The following is a 14,099-nucleotide window of genomic DNA, read 5'->3' on the forward strand; positions in this document are numbered from 1 at the left end:
AAGAAGGAAGCAGAACAAATCATGGAAGACATACACAATGGTACCTTCGGTACTCATTCCAGCGGACATACAATGGCTAAAAAGATCTTGAGAGCAGGTTACTACTGGTCTACCATGGAGACAGATTGCCATCATCATTCCAAAACTTGTCACAAATGCCAGATATATGCCGACAAAGTGCATATACCTCCAGTTCCATTAAACGTTCTGACGGCTCCTTGGCCTTTCGCAATGTGGGGTATTGATATGATTGGAGAAATCAAACCTACTGCTTCCAACGGACATCGCTTTATCCTGGTCGCTATTGACTACTTCACAAAGTGGGTAGAGGCAGCTTCATATGCTTCTGTCACCAAGAATGTGGTAGCCAGGTTTATCAAGCACAATCTCATTTGTCGGTACGGCATCCCCGAAAGGATCATCACTGACAATGGCACGAATCTAAACAACAAAATGATTACTGAACTCTGCACGCAGTTCCAGATCAAACATCATAATTCTTCTCCATATCGACCAAAGATGAACGGCGCTGTCGAAGCCGCCAACAAAAACATCAAGAAAATCATACAAAAGATGACAGTAACCTACAAAGACTGGCATGAGATGTTACCTTTTGCTCTTCATGGTTATCGCACATCTGCGCGTACTTCAACAGGGGCAACTCCATTCTCGTTAGTCTACGGTATGGAAGCAGTTCTCCCAATCGAAATCCAGATTCCTTCCTTAAGGATCATGAAAGAAGCCGATCTAGACGAAGACGATTGGATTCAAACTCGATTCGACCAAATACACTTGATCGATGAGAAAAGACTTGCAGCTATCTGTCATGGCCAGCTATACCAAAAGCGCATGATCAAAGCATTCAACAAGAAAGTCAAAAGTCAAGCATACCAAACTGGTGGCTTGGTTATCAAACGCATCATCTTACCACAAGGTGATCCCAGAGGCAAATGGACCCCCACCTACGAGGGACCATTCATAATCAAGAAAATATTCTCCGGCGGTGCCATGTTGCTTACCACCATGGATGGCGAGGATTTCCCACACCCTGTGAATGCGGACATAGTCAAAAAGTACTTTGCTTAAAAAAAAAATATATACAGCTCGCTAAGTTGAAAACCTGAAAGGGCAACTTAGGCAAAAATGAGCGTCTCGGTGGATTGAAAACCCGAAAGGGCGATCCAGGCAAAAATTAGAGACAAAACAAATACAATCCCGGTAGGCTGAAAACCTGAAAGGGCAGCCTAGGCAAAAATTAGGGAATAAAGCATACAACTATGTCCCGCTCAGCTGCCTACTCACCGACAAGGTTCAACACCTCAAAGACACCAATCAGTCCAATCACTTTCTTCCAACAAGTGAGGGATGAGATGCTCGAAGACAGATTGGCAATAGCAGAATTGAAACTTGACTGGATCGTTCTCACATAGCTATTTCTTTTCATAAATACTTTTCAAAACTTTCTGACAATTTCCTACTTCTAGGATTGTTGTCTCCCTATACTAATCCGCCTATCACGGCACCTTTTCAAAAATCAATGCAGCTTATAACTAACATTTTCATTTTTTCTGTTTTGAATACGCGAGCATCCCAATGATATTTTGAATGAACATATGCATTTGAATATGATTGATGTTTACCAGGAAAAACAGGAATAGCATTCGGGACATGTCCCAATTATTTGGACATTATCCTAAACCAGCATCAGAAGGAAGTTTCCCCAATGGAGACACATTCCTCAACAAATCCCTCAAAAAGATTTTTCTTTCGAAAGAAGTCTTATTCCCCAGCAGGGTTGTTCCAGATTACTGTCTTCAGAAGGTGTGATCTCCGCACCCAAACTTGGTCAGATAGTGCATCGGAGGATTATGCATCTTCCTCATTCCCACTCCAAAGGGCGTCACAGTCCGAACTCTCAAAACTACTGTTCATCCCCGAGCAGTAATCAAAGATCCTTCAATAGAACATCCTGGTTCTCAAAGAATTTCCCCAACCCAGGGTACTCAAGCGAGACAGAAGATCATCAACAACCACGATGCCTTCACTTCCAAATGGCTAGCAGGGATTTATTTTCCCAATCACAATGCCTTCATTTCTTGACGACTAAGCTGGGATTTATTTTCCCAATCAGGAGCTTGACACGCTCTAAGCTGCATAAACCATGCATCACATTCACACTCATATTCACATTCACAATCATGCATCATACGCATATTCATACACAACATAACTTGCATATTTTCTCCTCTAGCTCGAGGATCTCATATCATACATGCATCATAGACATCGCATATTATTAACTTGATTTTTCAGGTAGACAGATGTCTTCAGCAAAGATGTTCTCACTCACATGCAGTGTTCATCCTGAATCTTATTCAGACAAGCAGTCCTTTCAGATACAATCAAACCAAAGATTCACTCTGAAGAACTCTCATTCTCAACTCATTTATCATCTAACATTGCTAGTCTAAGGCGATACCTCAGACGGTTCCAAAACGATCTAGCATTGCAGATCTAAGACGATACCTCCGACGGTTCCAGAACGATCTAGCATTGCAGATCTAAGACGATACCTCAGACGGTTCCAGAACGATCTAGCATTGCAGATCTAAGACGATACCTCAGACGGTTCCAGAACGATCTAGCATTTCAGATCTAAGGCGATACCTCAGACGGTTCCAGAACGATCTAGCATTGCAGATCTAAGACGATACCTCCGACGGTTCCAGAACGATCTAGCATTGCAGAACTAAGACGATACCTCAGACGGTTCCAGAACGATCTAGCATTTCAGATCTAAGGCGATACCTCAGACGGTTCCAGAACGATCTAGCATTGCAGATCTAAGACGATACCTCCGACGGTTCCAGAACGATCTAGCATTTCAGATCTAAGGCGATACCTCCGACGGTTCCAGAACGATCTAACATTGCAGATCTAAGGCGATACCTCTGACGGTTCCAGAACGATCTAATCTTGCAGATCTAAGGCGATACCTCTGACGGTTCCAGAACGATCTAATCTTGCAGATCTAAAGTGATACCTCAGACGGTTCCACAATGATCAACTTTCAAGTCCTTCATCAAGATATAATCAACAGATTCATTCTGATGAACAAACCATCAACACATTGTCCAGGTGGCATTCGAAAAGCCCATCTCAGGTAATGTTTCAATCTGCCAACAACATTTCACAGACAACATTCAAATGCAACTTCCAACATCTCTGCTGATCAAGGTAAGTGCAAATTTTCAGGGCATCTATTTATTCAATCATCTTCTACCCTCAGATTTCAGACAATCTCTTCAGGTTTAAGAAGATTGAATAGGGGCAACTGTTATACCCCAAAATTTGCCCGCATCTTTTTTAAGAAAACTTCAATCTGAAAATTAAGAGTTTCATATAAACATGGATTTTTTATTTCAAATATCCTAAACATATGAAGTGCTTAAATTTCAGAATTTCTCTTACACAGTAACTTGGCTAACAGTGGAATTTATTCTTACGCAAACGCCAAATGCTGTTCATTACACCACAAATACTATTTATTTATTTTACAGATAAATAGTACTAACACAGTTCATGCAGGGTTAAATTTTTTTTTGCAGGCGCAAAAGCAGGAAACTCACACTGTACTGGTAACAATTGTTTTTGGTTTCCCACTAACTTTTGTACTATATTCCATTATTTTCAAAAATCTTTTCAAATCTCTTCTTTCCAATTCAAATCTCAACTTTATTCTACACATCTCTCTTTTCCCAACAATACCTTACACTTTCTTTCAAATCTCACTTCCACTCAAAATTTCCATTTGTACGGAATCACATCATTCCCCAACGTCTCTATCATCTTTCCATTCTATAAATACCTCTCATTCTTTTCACAAATCTCACATCAAATTCTAAATCATCTTTCAAATTCCTACCTCATAATCCATCATTTCTTCTTCCCTAACAAGAATGGCAAAATGGATAGAGACACTGTTTCTTACAGTCATCACCATTGCTACGGTGATCATGACTTTCTTCTGCCTGCACAGTCCTGAGGAGTGTGGACCTGCAATGGTTATGCTCCCAATCATCTACATGTTATTGATCATAGCATGGTTCATCAACCGTCATTTTTAAAGTTTGCCGTGTTTCTTATTTTCTTAAACGTACCGTTTATTCGTCGTACTTTTCAATATAGTATGTAATATTTATACTGTCAGTATTAAATGTTGTACTAGTTGTCATAATATTGCTTAATTACTAAGATAATATTTTGTGTATTTTCTGCCAGTCAAATATTTCTATTTCTGTGCATTAAATAATTTTCAGGTTATTATCGGTAATTTTGCCCGCATACTGTAAATATCAGTTATTTATTATGTTTCTGTTTTCTAACAAGTCATGTAAATAAATTTTCATGCTTCACACCAAACAAAAACAAAAATAACAACAAAAAAGAAAATTAACTTTGACAGTTGATTTTTCACTTTAACTGCTGCTTCAGTACACGAACAGTCAGTTGACGGCCAGACTGCAGACAGTACAATTCTCAGTGATTTGTACAATCAATCAAATCAATCATTCACAATTCAAATTTCCAAGATTTTTGTGTTAGAAGTCTTCTGAATATCACGCGATTAGCAGAAACTCAGCACTGCACAAAAATCAGGTACGCTTAACTGCCTCCTATACAGACAGTCCCTAATCAGGGTTTTTCTTGTTTTAACAGGAGCAACAAGTTTTGAGAGCTCAAATGGATTTCATATACATCCATACATCTCAAAGTACCATCATACAAATTTTCAAACTTCAATTCACTCAGACGCACCGTCAGCAGCTCAAACAGTCAACAGACGACCCGTTTGACCAAAAAAGTCAACTGACAGTCAAAAATGAAATTTTTTGTCAAAGTCCATATTTTGTCAAAGGATTCAACATTTGATCATTGGATGATCACAATTCATCAAGGAAAGATCAAAAATCAACAAAACCCTAAGATTCAAAATTAGGGTTTTTGCCTGAAAAGTCAACTCAACTTTGACTGATCATAACTCTCTCATCCTTCATCCAAAAAATGTCAACCAAAGCTCATTTTGAAGGAAATTCAATTATCTTTCAAATGCAATTGATCCCATGGTCATAGCATTCACCATTTGAAAAATATGGCCAAAGACATTACAGGTCATTTTCAAAGTCAACAAAAAGACACTTTTTTCAAAAGGACACACAAGGAGAACCAAAAATCATTTTGATATGAGACCAAAGACATTGGTTAGAGGACTCTTTGAGGTTTCCAAAAAGTGCAAGATCTCCTTCATATGACAAAAATTGAAGGATTTACACCTTGTTGAAGTTGGCTAAATTTTGGGAAAATGCATGAAATCAACATTGCTCAAAAATGTTTTTTTTCCAAAAGATGCCAAGTTTCTATGGTCCAAACATCTTTGCCATGTTACTATGGGCCTCCCACGACCAAGATTAAGCCCATATCTTTATTGGCCATTTTTTGCATAATTTTATCTTACTTTAAGATTAAAATTAAAAAGAAAATGCATGGATAATTGATGGCTTGATCTCCAAGTATGACACACCTCCAAAGTCTTCATTTTTCTGCAGAAAATTGATGCCCAAGACAAGTGCATTGAATAGAAGAAGACTTGGTCAACAATTCAAAGATTTTTAATATTTTAAAAATCAAATTTTCAACAAGAGCAATCAAAGCTTCTTGCTTCACTTCCAAGCAGCCTTTGGCTTATAAATAAGCTATTCTACTTCAGCAACAAAGGGAGACACGAAGAGATAGCAAGAGTATAGCAAAGAAACCTCTAAAAATTCTCAAAATTCTCCATACTTTGTAACTTTCGAATTACATATTTCAATCACTATCAATACAAACCAATTGCTCTAATCATCTCCTGGCACTTAATATAGTAAGTTAGAAGCAATAACCATGGCTACATACTCATAGAATACGTATTTCAAAAATAACATATTCATGCATATTATCAACTTGTGATATCTAAACTATAAGCTTATTTAAACACAATCTAATGCCTCTGCCATCCATTTGAGATCATATGGGGTAGATCTAACGTTTAACATGTGAGTTTAAAGCCCTGAATCGTGGGGTGCCATGGTTGAAGCTCAAAGCTTCAACCTCTTCGTGTTCATACTTAACGTGGTCAAATGAGAAAACTAACCTCACCATTGGACTCAGGAGGTCATCTTTAGTAGATCTGGGTCCTTGTGGTTTTTATTTTCATGCGTTTTTGTAGGTTTCAAAAATCCAGAAATTCGAAGGTGAAATCCGCAGGTAAAATTGCAGGTAAGTTCGCAACTAAATCCGCAGGTAACTTGGAGAAGATGATGAATAGTGTAGTTGAATGTTTGACTGCACGCGTGGACGCATCTGGCTTCTCCATTGGCCAGCTTTGGCGCTTGTGGACCCCATCAAGAGTTTGAATTCATTTTGAATTCAGTGCATGCAGTCTTATCATTATGTCATGCTCTCTTCAATCTGGGCCATAGATCTTCATTAAAAATGAATCCAACACACCATAACACACAACCACACCATGCACCTTCATCTGACTTCCACACCAGATTAGTATCCTTTTTAATTTTCTATTTTATTTTATTTTTATTTGCAAAAATAATTAAAAATAGTTAAAAAATCCCAAAAAATTCACAAAAAATATTTTAAACTTCTAAAATAATATATTATTTTTATGAAACAAAAATATTTTATTTTTCTTCAAAATTTCAATATTTTTCATAATTAATTAGTATGTATTTATATATTTGCTTATTAATTATTCTAGCCAATCAAAAAATCATAAAAAAAATTGTTCTTTGTGTTAAATATTGTTTATATATCATAAACTAATTTTGTACATATTTAGGATAATTTTATCATCAAGTTTTAATTATTTGTGTAATTATTTGCATAATTATGTTTTAATTAACTTAAAAAATCCAAAAACAAATTTCAAAAATTCCAAAAAAATTAGTTTTGTTCTAAAATCAATTAACAAACATTTTGTACATATTTTTAAACTTATTTGCTAGGTTTAATCATATTTCCATCTTTTCTTTATTTTAAATTAATTAATAATGCATTAATTATATTTAAAATAAATCACAAAAATACAAAAATATGCCTTTTATTTCTTGCAATTTAAAATTCCTAGATAAATGTATAGGATGTCAAATTCATGTAAATAGGCTAGTTTACATTTCCCGCACAATCGATGTAATAGCGTAGATTTACTTTCTGCACTTTACATTTCCGCATTTTAATTTCCAGCACCCATATAAACTGCGTGTATGTCAAAGATAAAACTGAACCGTCAGATCACTAACTTCAAAGATAAATACCTGAATTCAATCACAATCACATTTGCACCTCCTAGGGTAACCCCTTTTCACTCTTTTCAAAATCAAAGTTACATTTCTACTGTTTCGAGTACAAAATCGAACCTTTTGTTTATATCCGACGAATGGATAGATTTTTAAAGGGAACAAGGATAAAGACCTCCTAACTCAGGGTAGACCTCCTAGTTTGCTTGCTCAAAAATCAAAACAAACAAAATTCTCATACACTGTTGTTTTTCAAAACAAATTTTCCAAAAGACAATATTTTGTATACATCCAAACACGGATCATTACAAAATTAACGTTCTTTTCAAAACATCTTTCGAAAGATAAACAAGCATTTGTATATATCCGCACAAGGATCATTACAAATTCTATTTGCAAAGGTATTTCAAAAACACAGGTAAAGCATTCCGAATCAATTGAAAAGTAAAGCAAATGAGCTAAGCAAACTAAAGAGCCCATGGATAACCATGGATACAAAGGGTGCTAACACCTTCCCTTTGTATAACCTACCCCCTTACCCAGAATCTCTCAAAGGTCTTTTTTCTGTTTCTTTTATAAACCTTTCCTTCATTGGATAAAATAAAAGGTCGGTGGCGACTCTGTAAACTTTTTTCAAAAGCGACGCGAAAGCGTCCGATCGACAAAAAAGAGTCAGTTCACGTATCCCACCCACGGGAGGGGTATGGCCCGAAAGGACGGTCCACAATAAGCAAGTAAGAGGCGAATTGCCTCAAGACGTGCTACGGGAGCACATGTCTCCTCATAATCAATATCTTCCTCTTGATTGTAGCCTTGAGCTACCAACCTAGCTTTGTTTCTAGTAATAACTTCGTTTTCATCAAGTTTGTTACGAAAAACCCACCTAGTGCCAATTACTTGATGTTCTCCCAGATGAGGGACAAGGTCCCATACACCATTCCTTTTAAACTGGTTTAATTCTTCTTGCATGGCCATTAGCCAATGCTCATCAAGTAATGCGTTTTTTGTGTTTTTCGGTTCAACTTGTGAAACAAAGGCAAAATGATGACAAAAGTTACTTATCTTGGAGCGTATTGTAACGCCCTTTGAGATATCACCTAATATGTTGTAAATTGGATGATCCTTAAAGTTCGTCCAGGCCTTTGGAAGTTCTCCATTGCTTGAGATATTTTCTTTTTCAATGCTATCATGAGATTCATCTTTCTCTTCCTTAGCATCTTCAGCTTTGATAATCTCACTTTCTTCTTCCTTTTCCTTGACAATATCTTCAGTAGAGGGGCCTGCACTATCAAAAGAGATACATTTCTCGACGCATTTGGAGTAAGATTCATCAAAGGACACATGAACTGACTCTTCAACAATAAGTAGTCTTTTTTTGTAAATCCTATATGCTTTAGTAGCTTGAGAGTAACTAAGAAATATGCCTTCGTCCGCTTTAGCGTAAAATTTACCAAGGTTATCTTTACAGTTGTTTAACACAATACATTTGCAATCGAATACGTGAAGATGTGACACATTAGGTTTTCTACCTTTCAATAGTTCATATGGTGTTTTTTTTAGTATAGGAAGAATTAGTATCCTATTCAAAACATAACATGCGGTGCTAATAGCATTGGCCCAGAAATATTTAGGTAGATTACCTTCATTGAGCATTGTTCTTGCCAACTCTTCTAGAACACGATTTTTACGTTCGACCACACCATTTTGTTGTGGTGTTCTAGGAGCTGAAAAGTTATGATCAATTCCATGTTTATCACAGTATTTTTCAAAATGATAATTTTCAAATTCTCCACCGTGATCGCTACGAATTACAACTATTTTGGTGTTCATTTTATTTTGACATAACCTTGCCAATTGAATAAATGCTGGAAATGTTTGATCCTTACTAGGTAGGAAGATTGTCCAACAAAATCTAGAGTAATCATCGACAATGACAAAACCATAGATGTTTCCACCTATGCTTTTAGTCCTTGAAGGGCCAAAGAGATCCATGTGAAGAAATTCAAAGGGTCGTGATGTTGAAACCACATTTTTTGATTTAAAAGAAAATTTTGTTTGTTTCCCCTTTAGACATGCATCACAAAGATGATCTTTTGCAAACTTTATTTTTGGTAAGCCAATTACTAAGTCCTTTGTGACAACCTTATTTAGTAAGTCAAAGTTTATGTGAGCAAGGCGTCTATGCCAAAGCCATGAGTCTTCTCCTAAAGCAATAAGACACTTGGCATTTGACTTAGACACTTCGTCCAAGTTTAGCATATAAATGTTGTTTACTCTTATGCCATTAAGCACAATGTCTCTTTTCTTAATATGTTCAATTGTGCAACCAGAATTTGTGAAATTTACTTTGAAATCTTTGTCGCACAATTGACTAATACTTAAGAGATTATGTTTAAGACCTTCTACTAGTAAAACATTAGATATGGGTGTGGTAGATGGGTTACCTACACTTCCTTTACCAAGTATAGCTCCCCGATTGTTGTCTCCATAGGTGACATACCCCTTTTTCTTTGCATGAAACTCAACAAAAAGTGATATGTCTCCCGTCATGTGTCTTGAACATCCGCTATCAAGGAACCACAACCTTTCGTCAATGTCAAGGCACTTTTCACGTTTCTTTTTCTTGTGTTGATGAGCCATAAGACATAAGTTTGCATATTCTTCTTCATCGCTTGAAGAGTCTTCACTTGAGGAATCACTTTCCCATGCTATATAAGCTCTTCTAGGTTTGTTGTGAGTTTTTCTTTGATTCTTGTCTTTCTCCTTCTTGAGATATGGATAGTCCGGTTTGTAATGACCAACTTTGCCGCAATTGAAACAAGGACCTTTGGATTTTCCTTTATTGTTATCATCTTGTTCGGACTTGTTGAATTGCTTCCTATAGTTAATCAAACTTTTTTCGGAGTGTTTTGCTCCATTTTTCCTTATGTACTTGTTGTATCTACGCACAAACAGTCCCATTTCCTCATCATCCGAGTCTTCCTCATCACTTGTATCACTATCCTCTTCCTCTTGCTTTGAGGTCTTGGAGCTTGAAGCCTTTAGAGCTATTGACTTATTCTCTACCTCTTTCTCCATGTTCTTATCCTTCTTTACCCTTTTCTCATGCATATCAAGGCATTTAAGGTGTTGCTCATGTTCTTCAAGTTTACCAAAGAGAGTGGTGATGTCTAAGGTGTTTAGATCATTTGCTTCTTTTATAGCTGTAACCTTGGGTTGTCATTCCCTATTTAAACATCTTAAAACTTTGTTAGTAGCAGTTGCATTTGAAACAGTTCTATCAAGAGAATTTAAACGATTTATAAGATGTACGAATCTCTTTTGCATATTTTCAATGGATTCACCACTTTCCATATGAAAGAGTTCAAACTCTTGAGTTAACATGTTGATTCTAGCTAGTTTGACATCATCTGTGCCCTCATGTGCAACTTGTATTGTGTCCCACATAGCCTTAGCAGATTTACAATGGGAAACACGACAGTATTCATCAACTCCTAGAGCTGAGATCAGAATATTTCTCGCTTTCCAATCGTATCCATATTTCTTTTCATCTTCAGCATTCCAACTAGTTTCTAGTTTAGGAATGACAACACCATCCTCATTGGTCATGGTAATTTGAAAAGGACCATTAACGATGGTTGTCCAAATGTTCCTATCAATGGAGTTGATATGAACACACATACAATCCTTCCAATAGCCATAGTTTTCACCGTTGAAAACTGGAGCTCTATTGTGAGCCCCTTCAGGTCCGGAAGCCATTGGTCAGATAAGTGCTTTTTGAAGCAAGGAATAAACCAGAGCTATTGAAGCCAATTGTTAGACGCTTGGCTTACATATCTAGAGGGGGGGTGAATAGATACTTCAGAATTTATTCCGATTTTTCTTAAAAAATGTGGCGAAAGCGTTTATGGATCGACTCGCGTCTATTCCGAACCGCTACGGGAAGGATCAGATATGTTTTTTTAAACCACAAACTGATTATGATGTGAAGATGGAAATACTATTAGAGAATCAACAAGTTATGCTACGATAAATCGTTAAAGTGTTTAATTTGGATAAGCTTGTTTCCAAAGACTTTGATTAATGAAAGAAGCAATATATCAAACACGTGGTGTATAATAATCAAATTGAATTGTGAATCAATGTGTAATGACTTGTGATGTGTTTGCAGGATTTTATCACACAAGTTTAACACGTTGATTCGTTAATCAATTTGCGATTATAACCAGAAATAAGCATAACATAATCGAAAAGATAAAAGCGATAACGAACACAATATTTGTTCAGGCAGTTCGTCGACCGATCCTCGCTACGACTACATCTGCCCCCAATTCCAAACGGGAATTGGGATGTCTTTCATTATGATTGAAAATAGTTTATACAAGAAGATAACAAAGCAATAACGATAAACCGAATATGTTGAGTCTTTGTATCTTCTCCCCTTGATCTTGAGCCAGATCAAGTATCTTCCAAGAGCTTGTCGTTGATTCCCTTTCTGCAGTGTTGTGAATTGATTGAACCCTTGTTCTTCAGCTTCTACACTCACTTGAATCGTTGATTAAGCCTCTTGATAAAAACCCCAAAAATTCACCAATCTTGGAGGACAAAATCCGCAGATTTTATTCACCAATAACGCCACAAATCTTCACCCACTAGGAACCTTCAATTACTTTCCATGGATGTTATCAATCTTGATCACAAACCCTCACCACAAGAATTGTTATGTGTAGTTGTGTTGGAGTTGAGAAGAAGATAGAAGATGAGAAGAATTTATGTATCTTTCAGTTGTTGGTGTTTGCTTCAATAATTAGCTGAAAATGATATATATATATATATATATATATATATATATATATATATATATATATATAGGTGCTAGCAGAGATGGCTGAAGGCAGACACATAATTTTGAAAATATTGGTGGGATAGGTCGACCTACTCGATCCTTTGGGTCGACCTAAATGGGACAGATCCAACAGTTGTATAATTTTCCCAGTTACGTCGACCTAATGGGACTTTGGGTCGACCTAAATCAGCAGACTTTTGTTCTTTTGGTTTTCATCAGTTTTAGGTCGGCCTAGGCAGTTGGGTGAGTCGACCTAAATGGAGCAGAAGTGAGCCCTTTTTATTTCCTTCGGTTTACGTCGACCTGTGCGTATTGTGGGTCGACCTAAATGATCCAAATGTCTCCACAAGGTTGTTTCAGTAGTTTAGGTCGACCTAGGCTAGTGGTGAGTTGACCTAAGATGTCCAAAAGTGCCAAAATCTTGCTTTTCCTTATATCATTCACTTGTAGCTTGATATTTGTTCAATGAAGATGTTTGCCATGAATCAAAAATTATTGATGAGTATATGCTTGCACTTACATGAAATGCTAAAACTAATTGTTCACTTTTGTATTGGATTCATAACTAGGGAGGGTATGTTTATTTATGCAGTAGCATATATTGACAAAAGTAGTGATAGAAGTAATGCTCTCATTATAAGGAGATACAAACAATCCTCATTATAAGAAGAACACTTTTGATGCACGGGAAGACGATCTCGGTAAAAATGCTCATTCACACAAGAAGGTGAATGTATTTTCTCATGTTATTGAATATGTTTTATCTTGAGGACACTATAAAATTATTTTGCATTAGAATATTATATAAATGGATAAGGGTTTGAAACAGACTGTAATAGATGAAAGTATATTCTCCTTCTTAGATATTTGTTTTATCTTGATGAAAATAAATTCTGGCTTTGAATTTGTTTATTATGTCGAGCTTCGAAATGAGGTTTGTCATATTTTGTAATCTCTTTTGAAATAATGAGTGAGCATAAAGTTTACTATTATTAGCCATGGTGACCAATTATTTCCTATAATAAGGTTGATCCAATACTTCAATAGAAGATAATGTTCTTAAATGGTTCATTTCATTTCATGTCATATAGTTTTATTTTTTGTGTGAAATAGAATTCTAATTATTGTGACAAGAAACACAATTCAACCAATATGATCCTATTTGAAGCTTAAAAAGTTACTATACCTCATGCACGGGATTATGGTTAATTTTATTTGTTGTATTGTCATGGTTTAGGTACAAGGAGGTAGTATGTGGCTATTTTACTGGGTGAGCATTGTGAGCAGATTTTTATGTATTTATATGGGTCTTTTGTGTGTGGAACTCTGTATGTTTATGTATAAGTCCAATTACACTTTGTAAATAGGATGACAAATAATGGTTTTCATTATTAATGATTCATTTTTAAAAACTTTTTTTAAATGTGTCTCTAATTATTGTTTAAAAAAGAGCCTGTTACAATCTTGTTAACTGATAGGACATATGATAGCGTTTTTTGAAGAAATGCTATTAAATACTATTAACATATAGGGCTTATAATAGCGTTTTTTAAAAAAGTGCTATTAATTCGTGTTCAAAAATTGTAGTCTTAGTCTTATCAAAAATCGTAGTGCTATTAATTCTTATAAAAAGAAGAAGAAGAAGAAAAAGAAGAATGGTACAGGAGGAGAAACAAGAATGGTGAACGATAAGGCAAGAAGAAGGGAAAGGATTTTATGAAAACATGTGTTTCTGAGAACATGAAGAGAAAATATGTTTCAGCTTTTTTTTTTGGTCAAAAAATGTTTCAACTCAATTATTAAAGTTACACCATTTTTTAATTTAATTTTAATAATAATAAGTCTTATGATGTTGCTTTATATAAATGCTATAAATCCATTAGTTTATTTTTTTGTCAGGAATA

This window comes from Vicia villosa, linkage group LG4, assembly GCF_029867415.1.
Source record: "Vicia villosa cultivar HV-30 ecotype Madison, WI linkage group LG4, Vvil1.0, whole genome shotgun sequence".
Taxonomy (NCBI): domain Eukaryota; kingdom Viridiplantae; phylum Streptophyta; class Magnoliopsida; order Fabales; family Fabaceae; genus Vicia; species Vicia villosa.